This window comes from Pinus tabuliformis, chromosome Q (assembly GCF_031772625.1).
Source record: "Pinus tabuliformis cultivar Carrire ecotype Pingquan chromosome Q, CPIR1, whole genome shotgun sequence".
NCBI lineage: Eukaryota > Viridiplantae > Streptophyta > Pinopsida > Pinales > Pinaceae > Pinus > Pinus tabuliformis.
Genome location: NC_142296.1, coordinates 116332092 through 116352260, shown reverse-complemented (window position 1 = coordinate 116352260; position 20169 = coordinate 116332092). Strand labels below are relative to the sequence as shown.

General features: G+C 41.0%; 1 pseudogene; it reads right to left on the bottom strand.

Moving 5' to 3' along the window:
• LOC149218511 (AAA-ATPase ASD, mitochondrial pseudogene) overlaps nt 1-484 on the bottom strand; it is a 31057-nt pseudogene extending 30573 nt beyond the window's left edge.
• Between the last annotated feature and the right edge of the window lie 19685 nt (nt 485-20169).

The window sequence follows — 20169 nt, the reverse complement described above, 5'->3', positions numbered from 1 at the left end:
ATGCCATGAACGCACGTGCTATGTTAGAGGTTCATTGAGTGAAGCCCCCATGGTTGAATGCTAACATGTAATAGCGTTTCTCCTCGGTGTTGGAGTCCCAAGAGAATAAGACCATCAGCTTGGACTCTCTACTATGGAATACCCACCATACATTGATACCATCATATTCATCTGTGATCTTCTCGTTTATGTCCATGCTGAACGTAAATTCCTTGTTATTCTTCAGCTTCTTCAGCTTTAATCTCTTTGTGGCCAAAGTTGACCTTACACTTAGGTAAGTCTGCATTGCCTCGTAAACTTCGCTCACCTTCATCCCATCATTCTTCTCTATCATAATTGAGATGTAAGGAGACATTATCCCTATGAGCCTGTTCGTCCAATTTGAAAACAAATCGTAAAATTTTGGGGGAAGGTATTCCCCATCCATGGTCCATATGAATATCACGAAAGCCATGATTGACCCCAAATTCGATCAGACCTCCATTTTCAAGAAACAAGGAAACACCTGAAAGAAATATTAAAGTAAGTGAAAAATTTTATAGGGGCAGAGGAGAGAAGTATGGCATATAATTCGGTTGCAGCAAGGAAAATCTTATGTTGCAGAAAGGAAATCGCAACTACACAGAGGCTTAATTAAAACAAAGAACTCACGGCAAAAAAACAGAGTAGAAGCAAAATGGTTGTAGTAAATCTACTTGTGAAAGTTTAAGACCACATCGCAACATAACATACTTTTGATTATATTTCAAAACATAGGAAAATACATTCACATGATAAATTAGATGCTGGTGTTCCAAGTAAAACAAGAAAGATCTTACTGTGGTTTACGCTTCACCAGGGTTGCGGAGTAACACACACTAAAACACATTAACTGTTGTTTTCACGCGCACACCAAAATTCGCTCCATGATTTTCTCTTTACCTCTCAAACTTTCACCCTCTCTCTCGCTCAACCTTGAAAATGAATTTTACATGCATATTTATCAAATCATACAACTTTGACTCATTAATTTATGTCAGAGCAAATATTTAAGACATAGGATGGGAATCATACAAAATGAGGGATTTCCTGAGCTTGCAAAGGTTGTGGACTAAAACTAAGAGTTGCGCAATAAATTCTTCACCCATACATATTTGAAAACCATCATTAAGCGCTTTAACTCTGTGATGTGTTGTGGAATGGTCTGCATTGTACTTCTTCTCAAACTTTAGTCCTTTCGCCTGCAAACAAAATCACAACCTTCAAAAGTACTTTGTACAAGTATGACTGCTGTCAAACTGTTTAATGCGGTGGTTGGGATTAATATTTCCAACACTCCCCCTTAATCACAACTAGCTCCATTGACAATTCCCAAATAGTCTCTAAGATAAACACAACTTTTACGTGCCAATGACTTTGTGAAAATATCAGCAAATTGTTCTTGTGACCTGCAGTGCTGCAACACAATTTCATCATTGTTAATCAACTCTCTAATAAAATGATATTTAGCATCAATATTCTTGGTCCTCCTGTGAAAGATAGAATTATTTGATACTGCAATTGTGAAAGTGTTGTCATAGAAAATAGTTGTCGTTCCCTCTTGGTCATGGTGAAGATCCCTCAACATCCTTCTCATCCAAACTTCCTGACATGTTTCTGCTGTTGTGGCGACATATTTAGCTTTTATTGTTAATAGTGGAACTATTGGTTGCTTCTTGGAGGCCCATGAAATGGCTCCAGAACCCAAATGAAAAACATATCCTGATGTGATTTTTCTGTCATCGACACTTCCTACCCAATCACTGTCAGTGTAACCAACCAATTTGAAATCATTTGTTGCGGCTTACAAAATACCATACTGTTTTGTCCCATTGACATACCTTAGAATACTTTCCACTTCTTGCCAATGTGTTTCCCTCGGTGTCTCCATGAGCCTCAACACCAAACTCATTGCATACATTATATCTGGCCCGGTGGAGGTCAAATGCATCAAGCTGCCTATCATAATTTTGTATAATGTCGAATTGACATTGGTGCTACAATCTTCTTTGCTCAACTTCAACACCATGATAGTTGGAGTTGGTGCAGGCTTGTTGTTATGCATATTAAACCTCTCCAAAATATCTACTACATACTTTGCTTAAGAAATAAAAATGCCATTTTCTATTTGCTTCACTTCTATGCCCAAAAAATACCTTAACAACTCCAAGTCAATCATTTCAAATTCACTCGTCATGACTTCTTTGAGATTAATGATGAGGAAATCATCACTACCTGTAAAAATCAAATCATCTACATATAATAAAACAACGAGAATCTTACCAGCACTCTCTTTGATGTAGAGAGTAGGCTCACTGTCACATTTGTCGAAACCATTGTCCAACAAGTAAGCATCTATCCTGCTATACCATGCATGCGGTGCTTGCTTCAGCCCATAAAGAGCTTTCCTCAACTGACACACTTTGTCTTCTTGGCCTTCTACCTCATAACCAAGTGGTTGCGCAACATACACTTCCTCTTTCAACACTCAATTTAAGAACGTTGATTTTACGTCAATTTGATACACTTTCCATTTATGTTGCACGAAAATCGCCACAACTGTACGCAATGTCTCCATCCTTGCGACTAGCGCAAGCGTCTCCACATAACCTCTTCCATGCCACTGCTTGTATCCTTTAACATCTAGCCTTGCTTTATGCCTTTCAATATTCCTGTCGACATTTCTCTTGGTCTTATAGACCCACTTCACTCCAATGACTTCTTTTTCTTGCGAAAGGTTCACTAACTCCCATGTGTCATTATTTTCTATTGCTTCTATTTCTTCCTCCATTGTTGCAACCCATTTTTCTTCTTTGAATGCATACTCAAAATGGGTTGGGTCATCTACATGACAAAATAATGCAAACAAGGAATTTAGACTAGAGCTACTATCAACTTCATCTTGCTAATAATTATCATTTAAATTTCTGAATTTTGGTCTTCTTGTGCTTGCTAAAGATGGGCTTGACATGTCACTTGGTGTTACTCTTTGCAGCGTGCTTGGAGAAGGAATTTCTTGACTGTGCGACGCTTTCCTATTATTTGTTAATGGTGTTTCTTGTTGCCTTCTTTGTTGCACTTGAATAGGAGTAGAGGGAGTAACTATTGAGTAATTGTTTGTTGCTGTAAATTCCTCCTTGTCCTCATGTGGTATACATGCTTTCACATTGACTGTCTTCTCTAAACTTCCATCTCATGTGGTATACATGCTTTCACATTGACTGTCTTCTCTAAAATTCCATCCCATGCTTCCTCTTCTATGAACTGCATATCTATGTTGATTATGACCTTCTTGGTTAATGGATTGTAGAGCTTGTATGCCTTGTATTCATCACTATATCCAACAAATTTTCATTTCTCCCCCTTGTTGTCCATCTTCTTCCTCAATTCATTCGGGACATGTGCATATGCGACACATACAAATACTCTCATGTGAGTGACACTATGCTTTCTTCCACTCCATGCCTCTTTAAGAACCATGTTCTAGACGCTTTTGGTTGGACATCTATTCATGATATATGCTACACAAGCGACAACTTTAGCCCAATAATCATTTGGAAAATTCTTTTCCTTCAGCATACTCCTTTCCATCTCCATAATGGTCCTATTCTTCATTTCTGCCACACCATTTTGCTAAGGTGTATACCTTGTTGCAAATTGCTTGTGAATTCCATGCTCCCTACAAAATCGAAGGAAGTCATTTGAGATGTATTTTCCACCTCTGTCAGTCCTACAGACTTTGATGTAGTGTCCACTTTTCTTCTCAACAAGAGATTTGTATTGGCGAAAGTGCTCAAACACTTCACTTTTCTGTTTTAGGAGATAGACCCATGTATTCCTTGTGTAGTCATCTATGAAGGTCAATAAATAATGGCTGCCATTAATTGATGGTGTTTGCATTGGTCCACATAAATATGAATGGACAATCTCCAAAGGTGCTTTTTCCCTTACTGAATTTCCTGTTGGAAATGTCTCATCTATGTTTCTTGTCCAAGATACATCGTTTACATAGACTTTCCGGTTTTTCTATGAGTAGAAATCCCTTCACCATGCCTTTCCTATGCAACTAATTCAAACCTCCAAAGTTGAGATGACCAAATATCAAATGCCATAACCAATTTTCATCTTTGACCTCTACTTGATAGTTTACTTGTGTGACAACTGCATCTTTCCTTCCATCCTCTTCTGAGTTCATTGATATTTGTGCTTGTGCACCTTCTTTATTCAAATATGATCTTATATTTAGGGGAAACATTCTATTTCTTTTCATTTGAACCTTTGCAATCAACTATCTGCTTAGAGGCCTATCCAAAATTGTGCACTCATCATTTTTGAAAATGACATTGTAGCCATTTTTCATGAATTGACCAATGCTTATGAGGTTATGCTTCAAACCGGGGACAAAGTAAACATCCGAGATGTACTTTTTCTCCCCCTTATTTGTTAGGATATTAACTCTTCCTTTGCCCATGACAAAGAATTTTCTATCAGTCCCTAAGGTCACTTCAGATTTCACACTTTCATCTATATTGAAAAACATTTCTATGTTCCTTAACATGTGGTTGCTACACCTTGATTCTAGATACCAAATATCACTTTGTTTTTCTTGTGCTACATTACAAGCTAAAACACATGCTATCATGGTTCTGATTTTCTTTTGTGAAATTTACACTTGGTTTGTTAATAATTTCATATTTCTTCCTACATTCATTTGCATAATGACCATACTTCTTATAGTAATGACATTGAACTTGAGATTTATCATACCTTTGACCTTGTGCTTGAGTTTGACTTGGGCCTTGACTTGGATTTTGATTACTGCCCCTTCCACTTGAGCTTGAAGGGCTACTTCTTCCACCTCTATGTGGGCTTCTTCCTCTTCCTCTAGCATATGATCTTCCTTTGCCTCTACCTTGACCAAATGAAACTTGTGTCTTGAAGACATGCTCCAAAGAGGATCTTGTTGCTCTATTTAGTCTATGTTCATGAGAAATCAGTGATGCATGAAGCTAATCCACTAAGAACTATGAGAGATCCTTTGTCTCTTCTATGGCCACAAAAATGGCATCAAACCTTTCTGGCAGACTTCTCAGAACTTTCTCAACTATTCTCCTTTCCTCAAGTGTCTCACCATGAGACCTGATTTGAGTAACCAATCCAATTACATGTGTAAAAAATGAGTCTACATTCTTAGACTCTTTCATGAAAAGTGTTTCAAAATCTTTCCTAGCATTTGTAGCTTTGTTGTCTTGACTTTTTCCATTTCTTGGTAGGCTGTCTGGAGGGCATCCCATGTTTGCTTGGACTTCGTTGCTACTACAACCCTTGGGAAAATACTTTCATGAACTTCTTGAAAAATGTAGAAGAGGGATTTTTCATCCTTCTTCCTGTTGTCCCTCAACAAATCCCTTTATGCTTGAGATAAGGCATTGTATGCTTCTTGATGGCCCACAAATTGATGGCTGCTATCTCAGCAACTTACATTGTTGTTTCAGGAGGAACAACAATCATTTCTCTCTCAGCAAACTATAGTGTTGTTACAAGAGGAACAACGAATTATTGCTCTCACAGAAAACTACAATGATGTTCTAGGAGGAGGAAAAAATCATTGCTCTCACAAAAAACTATAGTGTTGTTACAGGAGGAACAACAAATCATTGCTCTCACAGCAAACTACAGAGTTGTTACAGGAGGAACAACAAATTGTTTTTTTCTAGCCACGTAGTTTGTAAAAACACAATTTAAAGATCCCTTTGTAACTTCCTAACCAAGGATTTTTTTTGAAAATCACTCGAGAGTTACGAAATAGACCCCGCTCTACACAAAACCCAGATGCCAGAATTTCAAATTTCGTCTTCCTTGGATAAGAAATTGACCTGCAAATTTGATGACAATTTTCCTTTACGAATTTTCTTTCTTCTATTTCCTTGATACAAAGTGCTCTGTATTCTCAAATCTGTAATGTAAAATGACTCTTTCCAATACAAAATCTTGGATGAAAAGGTACTGGATTAGAATATTAACTGAAATATGATTCTCCATGTTCTCATTTAAAAGTAAATAACAGAGAAAATACAATGCAGGAATTCCTCATTCAATACAACAACTTAAAGACCAAATCAATTTCAATCTCCAGATATTAATATTATGGTTCAAAAACCTCACAAACACATGAAAATAATTGTCTCACACACTCTTACAGATTCAATTTGTTGATACAAAAAGCCAGCAGTGTAATAAATATCATTCCATTAACTTCAATCTCATACCAAAACTTCCAACACCCAAAAAAATGTTCCTCCTATCTCCCCAAAAACTAAAAACAATTGTCTAAGAAATGAGTTCATGGATGTGAACCAATTTCCCTTAGCCCTAACTACCTACTAGCTATAAAATCATTTCTTTTAATTAGATATTCCTAACTAATCTTAGCTAAATATCAAGAACTTTTCACAAATAAACTTTAAATGTTCTAGCCTTTACATGTGATCAATCCATCACATTGCTAGGCTCTTGGTATGACTTTAATAACTTATTATTTTTATGTGTTCGACCTAATGCACCTGCATCAGACTCCCCAAGAAAGAAAATTCTATGAGCTCCTGCTCATAAAATCTTCTATAGAATGACCTGGTTTTTGCAATGCCGCTTCATCCATCCAAGTAGAATCCTCCATCAGGCGATCTTTCCACTTCACAAGATATTCCAAGTATTATTTCCTTTTGGTATTCTTGGCAACATGTGTATCCAAAATATGTTTGGTCTCTAAACTCTTTTCCACAGGCATTTCCTTCAGCCACTGTTGTTCCTTTCCTTCATCCTGGTCAAGATTCCCAGAAGCTTGATCCGCATCATCAACTGTGTAGGGATACAAATCTGCTACATTAAAAAAGGGTGAAATGCCAATTCCTGGAGGTAGCTCCAGCTCATAAGCATTTGCTGAAAACCTGCGAGGGATTTTACAAGGTCCTATCTTCTTCATTTTCAATTTGTTATATTCTCCCCTTGGAAACCTCTCCTTTCTTAGGTGAGCTAGGACCACATCTCCCACTTCAAAGTTTACCTCTTTCCTGTGTACATTTGCTCGTTGCTTGTAGCTATTGCTTGTATCTTGTAATCTTTTTTTTACTTGCTCGTGCAGCTCACTCATGACTGTTGCAAAATCCTCTCCATCAACACTTCTATGCTCAAGCTTTCCCAAGTCTCTTAGCTCACAAATTCCCCTTGGATGCATGTCGTACAAGATCTGAAATGGACTTTTTCCTGTGCTCCTATTTGGTGAGTCATTATATGAAAACTCAGCCTGGGTTAGCACATGATCCCACTACTTTGGTCGGTCACCTACTAAACTCCTCAACAAATTACCCAAACTCATGTTTACAACCTCTATTTTCCCATTAGACAGTGGGTGATAGGTTGAGCTAAAATTTATCTTAGTGCAAAGTTTCTTCCACAAGGTCCTCCAGAAATGTCTAGTGAATCTTGTATCCCTATCAGAGATTATATTTTTTGGAAAACCATGCAACCGAAAAATCTCATCAAAAAATAAATTAGCCACATGGGTAGCATCACTAGTTTTGAAACACAAAATGAGATGAACCATCTTAGTAAATATATCCACAACTAAATAGATTGAATCATTACCTCGTTGAGTTCTCGGTAAACCCAGAAAAAATTCCATGCCCACGAAATCCCAAGGTCTGTTGGGAATGGGTAATGGAATGTATAGTCCAACATTCTGACTTCTCCCTTTCTCATGTTGACATACCCTACACTTACTCACATACCTTTTTGCATTTTCCTTAGGCCAAAAATAGAAGTGACTTAGCTTCCCAAGTGTTTTCTCAACACCAAAGTGTCCATCCAACCCACCATTATTCTTTTCTTGGACCAAGTTTTCTCTCATTGAGCAATTGGGAATACATAGCTGATTGTTCTTGAACAATAGCCCATCCTGCAACAAAAACTCTTTACATGGACTGCTGTCCCTATTGACTGGATTTTTACATGCTGCAAAAGCTTCATTAAAATCAACATTAATTTCATATAACTCCTTCAAATAATCAAAGCATAAAATTTGTATTTGACATTCCTACATGATTAAGCATCTCCTACTCAAGGCATCAACAACCTTATTTTCCTTCCCACTAATGTGCTTCAAAAGAAAAGTGAAATTTTGAAGGAACTCCACCTACTTTGCGTGTTTATGATTTAAATTATGTTGCTGCATAATGTATTGTAAGGCCGAATTACCTGTGTATAGAACAAACTTGTTAGGCATCAAGTAATGCCTCTAATGCTTCAAATCTTGAACCACCGCATAAAATTCTTTGTCGTAGGAAGAGTATTTATGTTTTGACTTGTTTAACTTCTCACTGAAATATGCAATAGGCTTATCTTGTTGGCTCAGTACAGCTCCAATGGTTGTCCCACTAGAATCACATCTCATTTGAAAGGGTTGATTGAAGTCTGGCAACTTCAACACCAACTTCTTAGTGATATTCTTCTTCAATAGTTGAATTTTTTTTTATTTTTATTTTCCTGCTATTGTTGTCCAATAAAATGGCCACCTATTCTTCTTGATGGTGTCAATGATAGGTGTACAAATGCCACTAAAATTCCTGATAAATTTTATGTAGAAGCTGGCTAAGCCATGGAAACTTCTCACCTCAAAAACACTCTTAGGTGAGGGCCAATTTACAATTGTCCATTAGAGGAAATTTCAGCCTAAAAGTTCCCAAGAAATTTTCATAAACCAATAAAAATCCTTTAAATTTAAAAAGTGGTAGATGTAAATATTTTGGAGGGAAAATAAGAAAAAATACTTTTTTTAATTGTATTTTTCGCTTACCTCCTCATAGGTTTACTCAATTTTTTTGTATAGAGATTCATTGGATATGGGACTAAATTCCACATCGAATGAGTACCCATTATGCGTACTTTTGAGAAGACCCACATTGAAAAAAATTGAAGATACATTAAAAAAGTGTGTTCGACACACATTTTTAATATATCTTTAATTTTTATCAATGTGGGTCTTCTCAAAAGTATGCATAATGGGTACTCGTTGGATGTGGAATTTAATTCCGCATCCAACGAGTACCTACATTTGAAATTTGAGTAAACCTATAAGGAGATAAGCCAAAAATACAATTAAAAAAATAGTTTTCTTCTTTTCCCTCCAAAATTCATAACTCTTATTTTATTATTTTAGATATTATTTTATTATTTTTACTTAGGAGGCCACTTATAGGCTGAAATTTTCTCTAATGTCTATCTTTTCTGGATCCATTTTCAAGCCACCTTTGAAATGACAAAACCCAAGTATACAATATCGCACTTCATAAAAGAACACTTCTTCATGTTAATCAATAACTTTTATTGCTGCAATCTCTCTAAAACATACTTCAAAGGTCTTAAGTGCTCTTCTTTAGTTTGACTGAAAATTAAAATGTCATCCAAGTAAACAATGGCCAACTTACCAATGAACTCTGTCAAGACTTCATTCCTCAGCCGCATAAAGGTACTGGGTGCATTTGACAAGCAAAACGGAATGACCATCCACTCGTACAAGCCTTCATTGGTCTTGAAAGTTGTCTTCCACTCGTCTCCTTCTTTGATCCAAATTTGATGATAACCACTTTTCAGGTCAATCTTTGAGAATTAAGTTGCTCCACCCAAGCAATACATCATATTATCCATTCGTGGCAACGGAAACATGTAATGAATGGTGATGTTGTTGATTGCTCTAGAGTCAATGCACATTCTCCATTCTCCACCCTTCTTTGGAGTTAGTATTGTAGGTATGGCACACAGACTCAAAATTTCTCTTATTAATCCTTTGTCCAACAATTCTTGGACTTGCTTCCTCACTTCCTCATTCTCTTTGGGTGTCATCCGATATGTAGCCTTGTTCGGAAGACTTTCTCCCGGTATCAAGTCTATGTGATGACTGATGCTTCTTTTGGGTGGAAACTCACTTGGAAATTCATCAACTACAATATCATGAAACTCATGCAACAAATCCTAAACCTCAATAGGTAAATCTACAATTTCAGTGTGCAGAAGTACTACCTTTGGCTTGCAAATCACTGCATAGATTACCTTTTCTTCTTCCATCTGTTGTAGAAATTCCTTTCCACTAAGTAGTAATGCTTTTGGGCTTCTTGTTTTAGCTATACCTTCCTATTTCAATGGTACAAGAGTGTGATTGATGCCATCCTTTTCGAACTTATAAAAATTTCTCTCCCCATCATGTGTTACTGTTGGGAACGAGATCCCCCAATGGCAGTTTTGGGGCTAAAAGCCCATGTTTTGGGTCGAATTTTGTAGTAAAGTTGTGAATTATCCACATTTTCTAGTCAAAGAGCGCAAAGGTGTCATGATAAAGGGTTGTCCGCCCTTATTTTTTTAAAGTAAAGTCGGCTGTAAAAGATCTACCCATGGTCTGCGGACCATGGGATTCTATAAAAAGAGCTAAGTAAGTAAGCTCTAAGTAGTTTTTTGGAGTTAGATAGTCATAACTTTGAAGTAAGAAGTCTAAGTTTCAGGTTGTAGTGTAGGTAGAGGCTCTGCAGCTGAGTGCGTAGAGGCCTAGGGTGGAAGCCCACAGCTGAGTGCTTGGACCCCTGTAGCTATGTGTGCAGAGCGGATAGAGTCTTTAATCATCTGAAGATAGCAATAAAGAGAAGCATTCTATGAATTCTGTGTCTTTGTTCCATGTTAATGCATCTTGACATGCTATTTATGAATTTCAGTTATAATGATTATATGATGTGCGAATATATGTAATTACGTTGGTTAAGTGAACGCAAGTAAGAACATCTATTTAAGCGGTGCTAACTTATTAATAAGATAAGTAAGACACTTAAACTAGTTTGGGAATATGCATGGTACGCTGCCCTAGCAGTGTGAAAGTACATAAGCCACAGATTAAGGCTGCACCAAGGTCAATTGTACCTTTTTGTGGAGGTACTGAAGGGCAGAATAAAGGGATATTTTGGCAAGCCCTAGAACTAAGTGACCTACGCAAAAGAAGGAATAGAACGAATAAACCGACATCACAACCATCTCAGGGTGCAGAAACTTGGTTCCAGCATTCCCCCATACTGCTTCGGGTGAGACTTCGGTCCACGCTCTGCGAGCTAATGCCAAAAGGGCCAATAGTGTAGGGATTTGTTTAGCTAACTAACGCTGAACTTGTGTCAGGCCCCTCCAAGCCAAAAAATGGTTCTGTTGTCGGGACCGAAATCTGCATAAGAGATGTGTGATGTCATATCACTGGAATCCAACTAAGAAAGAGATCAGAGACTGGTTGGATAGGAATATCCACGAATTCACGGCATAGGAAAACAGAAACCCACGACTGACAAAGGAATAGTGGTTGGATAGCTACCTATATACAGAGATCCATGAGATCTTTTCTGTTCCTTTCTGGTTGAGCTATACGAGTGGATCACGAAGTTAGCAGATAGCCAAGGAAGGTGGAGACTTGATGGTCCTATTGTTTGGACCTCGGAGCTAGTACAAATATTGGAATCATCTGAGGATAAGATCACACACGCTGTCGATTATTGGCTCGATCGCGTCATAGGAGGATTTGTAACTGAATTCGTGGTCAACACCTCAGTCAGATACAATGAGGTGGAGTGGCACTTTTTCAAAGGTCTGCGAGGTAAGTACTTGAAATCTTTGAATACTTGGATTAAAATTTTATTGTGCAAAAAACAGGTTATGTAGCTACCTTGATGTTTGCAGCTACACAAAGCAGAAAAACTTACAGGAACGAAGGAAGACAATAATATACAAGAACGAAGGAAGTGTAAAATCCATGAAGCTAATATGAACTTAATAGACAGACAACACCGTGAATGGTTCATGGATTCGCTCCTGCCACATCTAAGGGTTGCACTGTCACAATAAAAGATAATGACTCAGTTTGAGGCCTTGGAGATTGCAATGAGACTGCATGTAACACCGATGCAAGATCCAAATCTGGGGGCTCAGCAGATCCATGCGTAGTTGAAAAATATTTGCCTGGAGATGAAAAGTTTGAAGCAGGACAAAACAATTCGATTAGAGGTGCGCGAAGAGGTATGGTGCTTGAAATGCAAGGGTCAGGGGCATGACAAAGACCACTGCCCAGTCTTTGCGAATTACATGGCAGGAGGAGGACTGATGCCTTTGAGGCCAGAAGCTCAGGTAGGATCAAGTGCAGTGCCTGCAATGTGGTGCACTATATGTCAAGTAGCAGGAAAACATGCCACTGATAACTGTCATTTGCTATAGAAGTTTGTGCAGACACCAGAACAACTGTTCTGCAACTTCTGTAGGTCGGTAGGGCATGATGATCGTAACTGCAGAAGCTATGAATTGATGATGGATAAAACACCCTCCTATAGGGTATAGGCAGAAACGCAGCCCCTTGAGCAGAGCACGGGGATGGCGCAGACAAGATTTCAGGGGTGGGGATGAGGCCAAGGCAGAGGAGGACCTAGCAGAGGTCAGGGACAGCTCATCTGTTACAATTGCAGAGGACCAGGAAACTATGCCTGTGATTGCACTAACCCAACACATCTATCATGCAAATATTGGACTCTGTTTGATCATGAAATGAAGGGCTGTCCTACACCGATAGCAAGGTTACGTGACAAAGGGGTGCTGCCACCTCAGTTGACTCAGAACCTACAGATGATGAGGTCTAAGCCATGTGAAGAGGATTTGAACGTGAATATAGTGCTCCAAAGTGGAATCACAACAGGAGATGACAAGGGGAAACAACCCAAAGACAACACATGGGTTCCCAAAGCTCTAGCAAAGGAGGCTGAGTTTGATTTGGAGTGCGCACACGAAACATTCATCGAAGCAAAGAAGAGCTTTGTTAAGGCCTCCACCTCGGGGAGCAAGGATAAGCCTGATCAGGAGATGGACCCCTCTATGCTTACAACCTTCCTAGAGACCTGCATGAAGTTACTGCGCGATAGCAAGGCTGTGAAGGGGTTACAAGAGACTATAAATAAAAGTGCCGGAAACACTCCAGGTGAGCCACGCGTAGTATGAAAGATTGGTAAGAATAAAACAAGGACGAGACGGGAGATGAATCTGACCATGCAGATAGGAGAGTATGAAATGGATCATGTTATTTTGGACCTGGGGTCAGATGTGAACATCCTACCAAAGCAGACTTGAGAATGGATGGGAAGACCCGTGCTGCAGTGGTCTCCGATTTAGCTAAGGATGTCGAATCAGCAGAAGATCATCCCCATGGGACGGCTGCAGGGGGTGACTATAAATATTGAAGGCGTGAGCGTGTTGGCTGACTTTGAAGTAATAGAAATTGTGTATGATAGCAACCCCTATCCTATGCTCCTTGGCATTGATTAAGCTACTTATATGAACAAGGTAATCAACCTAAAGAAGCGAAAGATGATATTTGAAAAGAAATCACTCCGCATAATAGTACGCCTAGATCCTGCTGAAGGATCGCGCTATACTGAACCAGTCCACAATTATGAGAGCGATGACGATCTGGACTGTATTTATAAGTTAACAATGCGAGACCAATACTGAGTGAATCCAACAGTGGATGGACGAATTACATGGGATCACGAGAGTTCCTGCACCTTGGACTATGATGAAGAATTAGAGCGCTGGCAGAATCAGTTACATGGAGTAACCACACTGAGCTGTAACATGATGACCCGGTCGCTACGCTTTGTATCAGCGGAGGTAAGAAATTTGGCCACTTATGATGGCTTGAATGATTTCGATATATTTTTGGATGCATTTGAGAGGATGTACTAGAGAAGCAGCACTTCCAGGCATTAGACTGGGCACTATGCGCTACACCCACAAGATGGTGGGGTATGCACAAGAGTAGCTTTGATGATTGGCGCGAATGTTGGAGGATGATGAGAACACGCTTTGGGAAGCTGAAGGTACGAATAACAGAAAAATATGATGGGCAGTATGATCCGCGCGTGCACTTGGCCAAATGGGCTCAGGCTTATGGAGAGAAGCCCCAACCTGAATGGGTGCACTTGTTCTGTCACACCCTAGATGACATCTCGATGAACTGGTACTTAAAAACAGAGCTCCGCCATGGTACAGGTGAATGGGATATTCTGCGCAAATGATTCATAATGACATTCAACTTTGAAGACAGGTTTGACTGTATTGACGAGGTGCTACAAGAGGTGAAAGCAACAATATTTAGGATACCGTAGGATCCTTATACCTGATTCAGCCTGATTGGGCTACTCAGCTGAGTCATGCGCTGGAATGCTATAACGTAACCGTTGAAGAAGAGGATGAGGATCCACAAAAGATTAACATCCTTGAAACAGAAGGTCAACGCGAGGTTGAAGGATTGCAGATTGAGAATCCCGATATAATTGCCCCACTAAAAATGAAGCAGGTAAACATTGGTACGGAGGCAGAGCCCAAATTTGTGAAGATTAGAGATTACTGGGATGATGTGACGGTGGATAAGGTCATTGAATTGCTTCGCGAATACCAGGATTTGTTCCCTACCAAGTTTATATATCTAAAAGGGATAGTAGGAGACCTAAGTGTTATGAAGATCACGTTGAAGCCCGATGCGAAGCCGGTTAAGCAAAGACCTTACCATCTCAATCCGAAGTATAAGGAGAAGGTCCGCTTAGAGCTAGACAAGATGCTCGCGGCAGGCATCATTAAGCCTGTGGAAGAATCTGACTGGGTAAGCCCAATGGTGGGATAGGAAAAGAAGTAGAATGATGAAATAAGGATATGTGTAGATCTCAGAAAGTTTAATGATGCTTGTGTACACGATCCTTTCCCGACTCCGTTCACTGATGAAGTGTTGGATAATGTAGGTGGCCAGGAAGCTTATTCCTTCACTGATGGGTTCTCTGGGTACCATCAGCTCAAAATTGCGCCAGAGGATAGAAGCAAGACAACCTTTGTGATTGAGTGGGGGTGTTTTCAATGTACTGTAATGCCTTTCAGATTGAAGAATGCGCCTGTGATTTTCTCGCGCGTAGTCGTTGCGATGTTCAAGGAATTTATTCATAAGTTCTTGGAAGTATACTTTGATGACTAGATTGTGTTTGGGCTAGTGAAACGCCATGTCACCAGTTTACGCCTAATGCTAGATACTTGTCGAAGATACCAGACCGAGCTCAATCTGAAGAAGTTCATGTTTTGTGTTCCTTTTGGGACCCTACTGGGTCATGTGGTTTGCAGACAGGGACTGATAGTAGATCCCATGAAGATCAAGGTGATAATAAACTTGGAAGTGCCGAGGAGTGTGAAACACTTGCACGCTACCCTAGGACATACAAGATATTACAGAAATTTTATCAAAGGCTATGCCCAAATCACCGCGCCTATGGAGAAGTTGTTGAAGAAGGATGTCACATTCTGCTAGAACAAGGACTCTAAGAAGAGCTTGGACATGTTGAAAGAAAAGATGGTCACCGCGGCGATTTTTGTCTTCCCGGATTGGAAGAAGGAGTTTCATGTAAATGTCAACGCGTCATGTATAGCGCTAGGTGCAGTAATGATACAGGCTGGCGGAGGAGACTTGGACCATGCTATAGCATTCGCAAGCAGAAGGTTATCTAAGGCGGAGAAGAACTATTCCACCACCGAGTGCGAAGGGTTAGCCATAGTATACGCGCTCTAGAAGTTTAGACACTATTTGTTGGGTGGACATTTTAAGATTTATATAGATCATTCAGCACTAAAATACTTGGTCAATAAGCCTGTGTTGGGGGGGAGAATTTGCAAGTGGTTGTTATTGTTCGAGGAGTATGATTTTGAAGTTATTGTGAAGCCTGGACGACTGAACGTGGGACCAGACCATCTGTCGCGCATCAAGACAGGGGAAGAGCCCACTAATTTGGAAGAAGGATTGCATGACGCACAACTATTTTTAATGTGTGATGCGGATGGTCATTTTGAGGATATCATACGCTTCCTAAAGACATGAATTGCCCTAGAAGGATACACTGTCCAGCGGAAGGAGTTAGTGGTGCGCAGGGCAAATTTTTCTATCATTGTTGGGCATCTATACAAAATGGGGTCAGATGAGATATTGTGACGACATGTACCATAGTTTGAAAGAAGTAGTATCCTTGTAGATGCTCATGGGGGTGTCGCGGGAGGACATTATGTAGGGAAAGCGACTGCGCAGAAGATTCTGTGCGCATGGTTGTGGTGGCCAACCCTTCATTATGATTCAAAAGCTTACTGCAAAGCATGTGATGTGTATCAAAGGACTGGCAGGCCATCGCGGAGGGATGAGATGCCTCTGAATCCATAGATGACATTACAACCCTTTGAGAAATGGGCGATAGATTTTTTGGGACCCATCTAGCCCAAAGGAAAGATGGGAGCGAGGTACATTATCACCGCGATGTAGTATTTGACTCGATGGGCAGAGGCACAACATGTGAAGGATTACATGGGTGCGACTACTGCGAAGTTCCTCTTTGAGTATGTACTGACACGATTTGTCTGTCCAAAGTTTTTGATGAGTGATCGTGGTACGCACTTTCTGAATGAGACGATCAACACACTGATGGAGGAATTTCAAGTATATCACCAAAAGAGAACGCATTATCACCCGCAGGTTAACGAGATGGTGGAAGCATTCAATAAAGTGCTGGAGAACGTGCTGACCAAGGTTTTCAATGCTCAACGAAGTGATTAGGACCTACGCATACCCGCAGTACTATGGGCCTATCAGACGACATGCAAGAATTTGACTGGACAAACACCTTTTAGGATTGTCTATGGCGTTGAAGCAGTAATGCCCATGGAATACATTATGCCTAGTTTACACATAGTGACACTCATGGGTATGATGGATCGCGAAGCTCTAGAAGAAAGGCTTGCACAGCTGGCTGAACTTGAGGAAGAAAGATTTTTAGTTGGATTTCACCAACAGGTCCAAAAGCAATGCAAAAAAGCATGGCATGATTGGCACATTAAGTTGCACACCTTTAAGGTAAATGACCTGGTGTTGTTATATGACAGAAAGTTTGATAAATTTCCAGGAAAATTCAGAATGAAATAGTTAGGGCCCTATGTCATTAAGGAGATTACCGACGAAGGAGCGGTACAGTTGGTCAAATTGAATGGAGATCCCTTCCCAGGAAAGGTGAATGGCAGTCAATTGAAGCCATACACTAGCGGTCTGGCCATGTGACTAGATGAAGGTAGCACAATCTTAGTGCTCCAAGCAGCTGAAAGGAGGCACGGGTCTATAAACTACACTACTCAGGTTGGGGAGCTATGCGATTGGAGGATTGTGCGAAGTAAGAAAGTGTCATAGGGTTCGCGACAGTGTGAAGGGAGTTGCGCTACCCAGGAAGAAATCGCGCAGTTCGGCCAGAAAGTGACCGTTAAAGTCATTGTTCATGATTTGATGGTAGAAATGCAGCCAAATGGAGTGGGAGGCCGACATTTAAGATAGAATTTATGGGTTAGATCCTTGAAAATCTGTTGCCAATCTGACATTAATGAACCAAATTTGGGGGGAACGGTCAGATTTGAATTCAAAATGCCCTATAAATTACAAGTGGTTGTCTAGTGAAAAACACTTGGCATTTTGAGAATTGAGTTGTTGAGCTCTCGGGCGCACATGAATCGCGAGCACTACAAACTTCTGATAGTCAGTTTAGTATTCAAGACATTGTTGAAGGAGACACAGGAGTTCTTGTAGAACATCATTTTGGTGCCCATAGAAGCTATAGATACCGAGGCAGAGGAGTCGGTGTTGGAAATTGAGATGGAGGCAAAAGAAGCTACTCCCGAAGTGGCTGAAGTACTAGAAGAAGTCCCTAAATCGGCAAGAACGCCGAGACCAAATCCCACCCCAATCAAGGAGCGTGCGAGGGATAAAAAGGGCAAGCAGCCTGCAATATCGGTGTATGCATCGCCAAGAATAAACCCACCGAAACCTATTGCACAAGTGAAGGGAAAATCCATCAATCTAGAGCCGGAGGAGGAAGAAATTGAAGACGTCCCGATGGACAATGAGGATGTGGGAGTAGATGTGGAGGAGGTTGAAGCCCAGGGTGCTGACCCTATCACTCAGTTGCTTGAGTATGTCCCTCCATGCAAGGGCAAGACCAAGGTGCTGAAAGACATCGATGAAAGCAAGGTCCCCTTGCAAACCCCTCTGCTGCCAGATAAAATTGTTTTCAAAGGACCGCGCATGGAGCGGGTTCCTCCGCTGAAACTTGAAGACTGGGACTTGGTCGACCATGAGAAGTTCCCACACTTGGTGACTGAGTAGCTGATGCATCGCATTATTGATACAACCACTGGAATGACTGCATTGGAGCCATGGAGGTGGCTGAGAGGAGTAGACAAGGCAGGGTTTCTCAACCTGCTTTGGGTGCCGCACTACAACTGCACCCCAGTTACAGTATTGGTCATCAAGCAGCTGCTATGCTTGGTGCATGATGGGTGTCTGTGGCTGGAGGAGCCAATACCCATCACTGAGATATTGATCCATAGGATCACGTGGTTACCTTACACTAGAGAAAATCGGGCCATGATATTTGGCAGAAAAGGTGGTGAGCAGGCCCTCGCGGAGGCCATGAAAGAAAAGTTTAAGCTGGTGAATAAGCCGCGTGGATATGCCATATCCAGCATCTAAGACCCTGCTGTAAAGGTATCTACGTATATTTTAGTAGGGAAGGTGATAAGAAGTGTCGTGCCGACGAGGTGCTAGCGCATGTTGTCGTGCTAGCAGCCCAGTGCACCGAAGGAGTTCAGTTCAATTGGGAGGACTATCTACACGGTGAGTTCTGTGCGAACTACTGTGAAGCACAGGAGCTCAACAAGATGTTCCACTACACATGGCTCTTGCTGTCAATTGTGCTAGTAGCATGGGAGCTATCAGAGGATAATCAATTCCCTTCAGTCGCGCCAGACCTACCAGAAGCAGCGAAGTACGCTTCGTTGTGGGTGACCAAGGATGCACAACACATCAAGCACATCAAGATCTTTTGGATCTTAATGGAGATGAACATCGGCATGGCCATCAATCGCAAACTACGGTTTTCACCTATGGTGTACGCCAACCTACAGGGCTACGCAAAGTTTAAAGCAAACTTTCACCATGTGTTTATCAGGGCGCGGAAGGACCCTGAACATAAATGGTATGACTTGCCTTATCTTGCAACGGATGACGCCATTGATGCAGTACCTAATCGATGGCCGATAGAATGGAACACCACAACAGACTTGGTGGTGGGAGTAAGCAAGTCCATCGCACAAAGAAATAAGGAGGAGGCCAAGCTAAAGATGACACAACTGGCCGAAAAGAGAAGGAAGGAGGCCGCTGACAAGGCCCGAAGGGAAAGCGATGCCGCTCAGCAGACAAAGAAGAGAACTGGTGGAACAGAGTGAGGCTTTGACAAAGGCGTGAGGTTGCCTTCACCTAAGATAGAGGAGGAGATGGATGAGTAGATAGAAGAGCATGATGCGAACCCACAGACAACATCTGCCTGCATCAAGCATCCAAGGGAGTAGGAGAAAGGAGGGTCCAAGAAGAAATCAAAGGCTACCAAGACATCACTGGACCCAATCACGCTAACAGAGGGTGATCTGCACGACATCGGTGACACGGCGTGGGATGTCACCACAGAGGCCCTACAACAGTTTGAGCAGTAGTAACAAATAATCTTGGCGGCTATCCAAACAGATTTGCAGGAGATGCAGAACCGCGCATCACAGGCTGGCACGATGTCTACCAACTTTTCTATTGGCACTTCATAAGTTGCTGAGATGCTGCACGCCAAGGACTCCAGTGCGATATTGTTGTCTGATGGGGCATTGACCACGGAGAACAAAACTGACAGGCCCACTGTCAGCCCCTAAAGGGAGTAGGGTTGAATCTGGCAGCGCTCCCTGGTGAAGCGCTCTACGTATTGTAGGATGGAGTGATTGTAGAATTGAGGGCCCATGAGCACCATGCCCTCCAGTGATTAGTGAGTAGCGGATTAACAATGAGCAGATGGCACTATAGCGAGACTCTGTCATCGCCACTGTGACCAAGGTGACCAAATAGAACAAACGTATAATGTAGGTCGTTGAGGAGGCCTGTCGAATGGTCCCAGATTTGGCCATTCCTAAGGAAGAACCAGTTGAGGT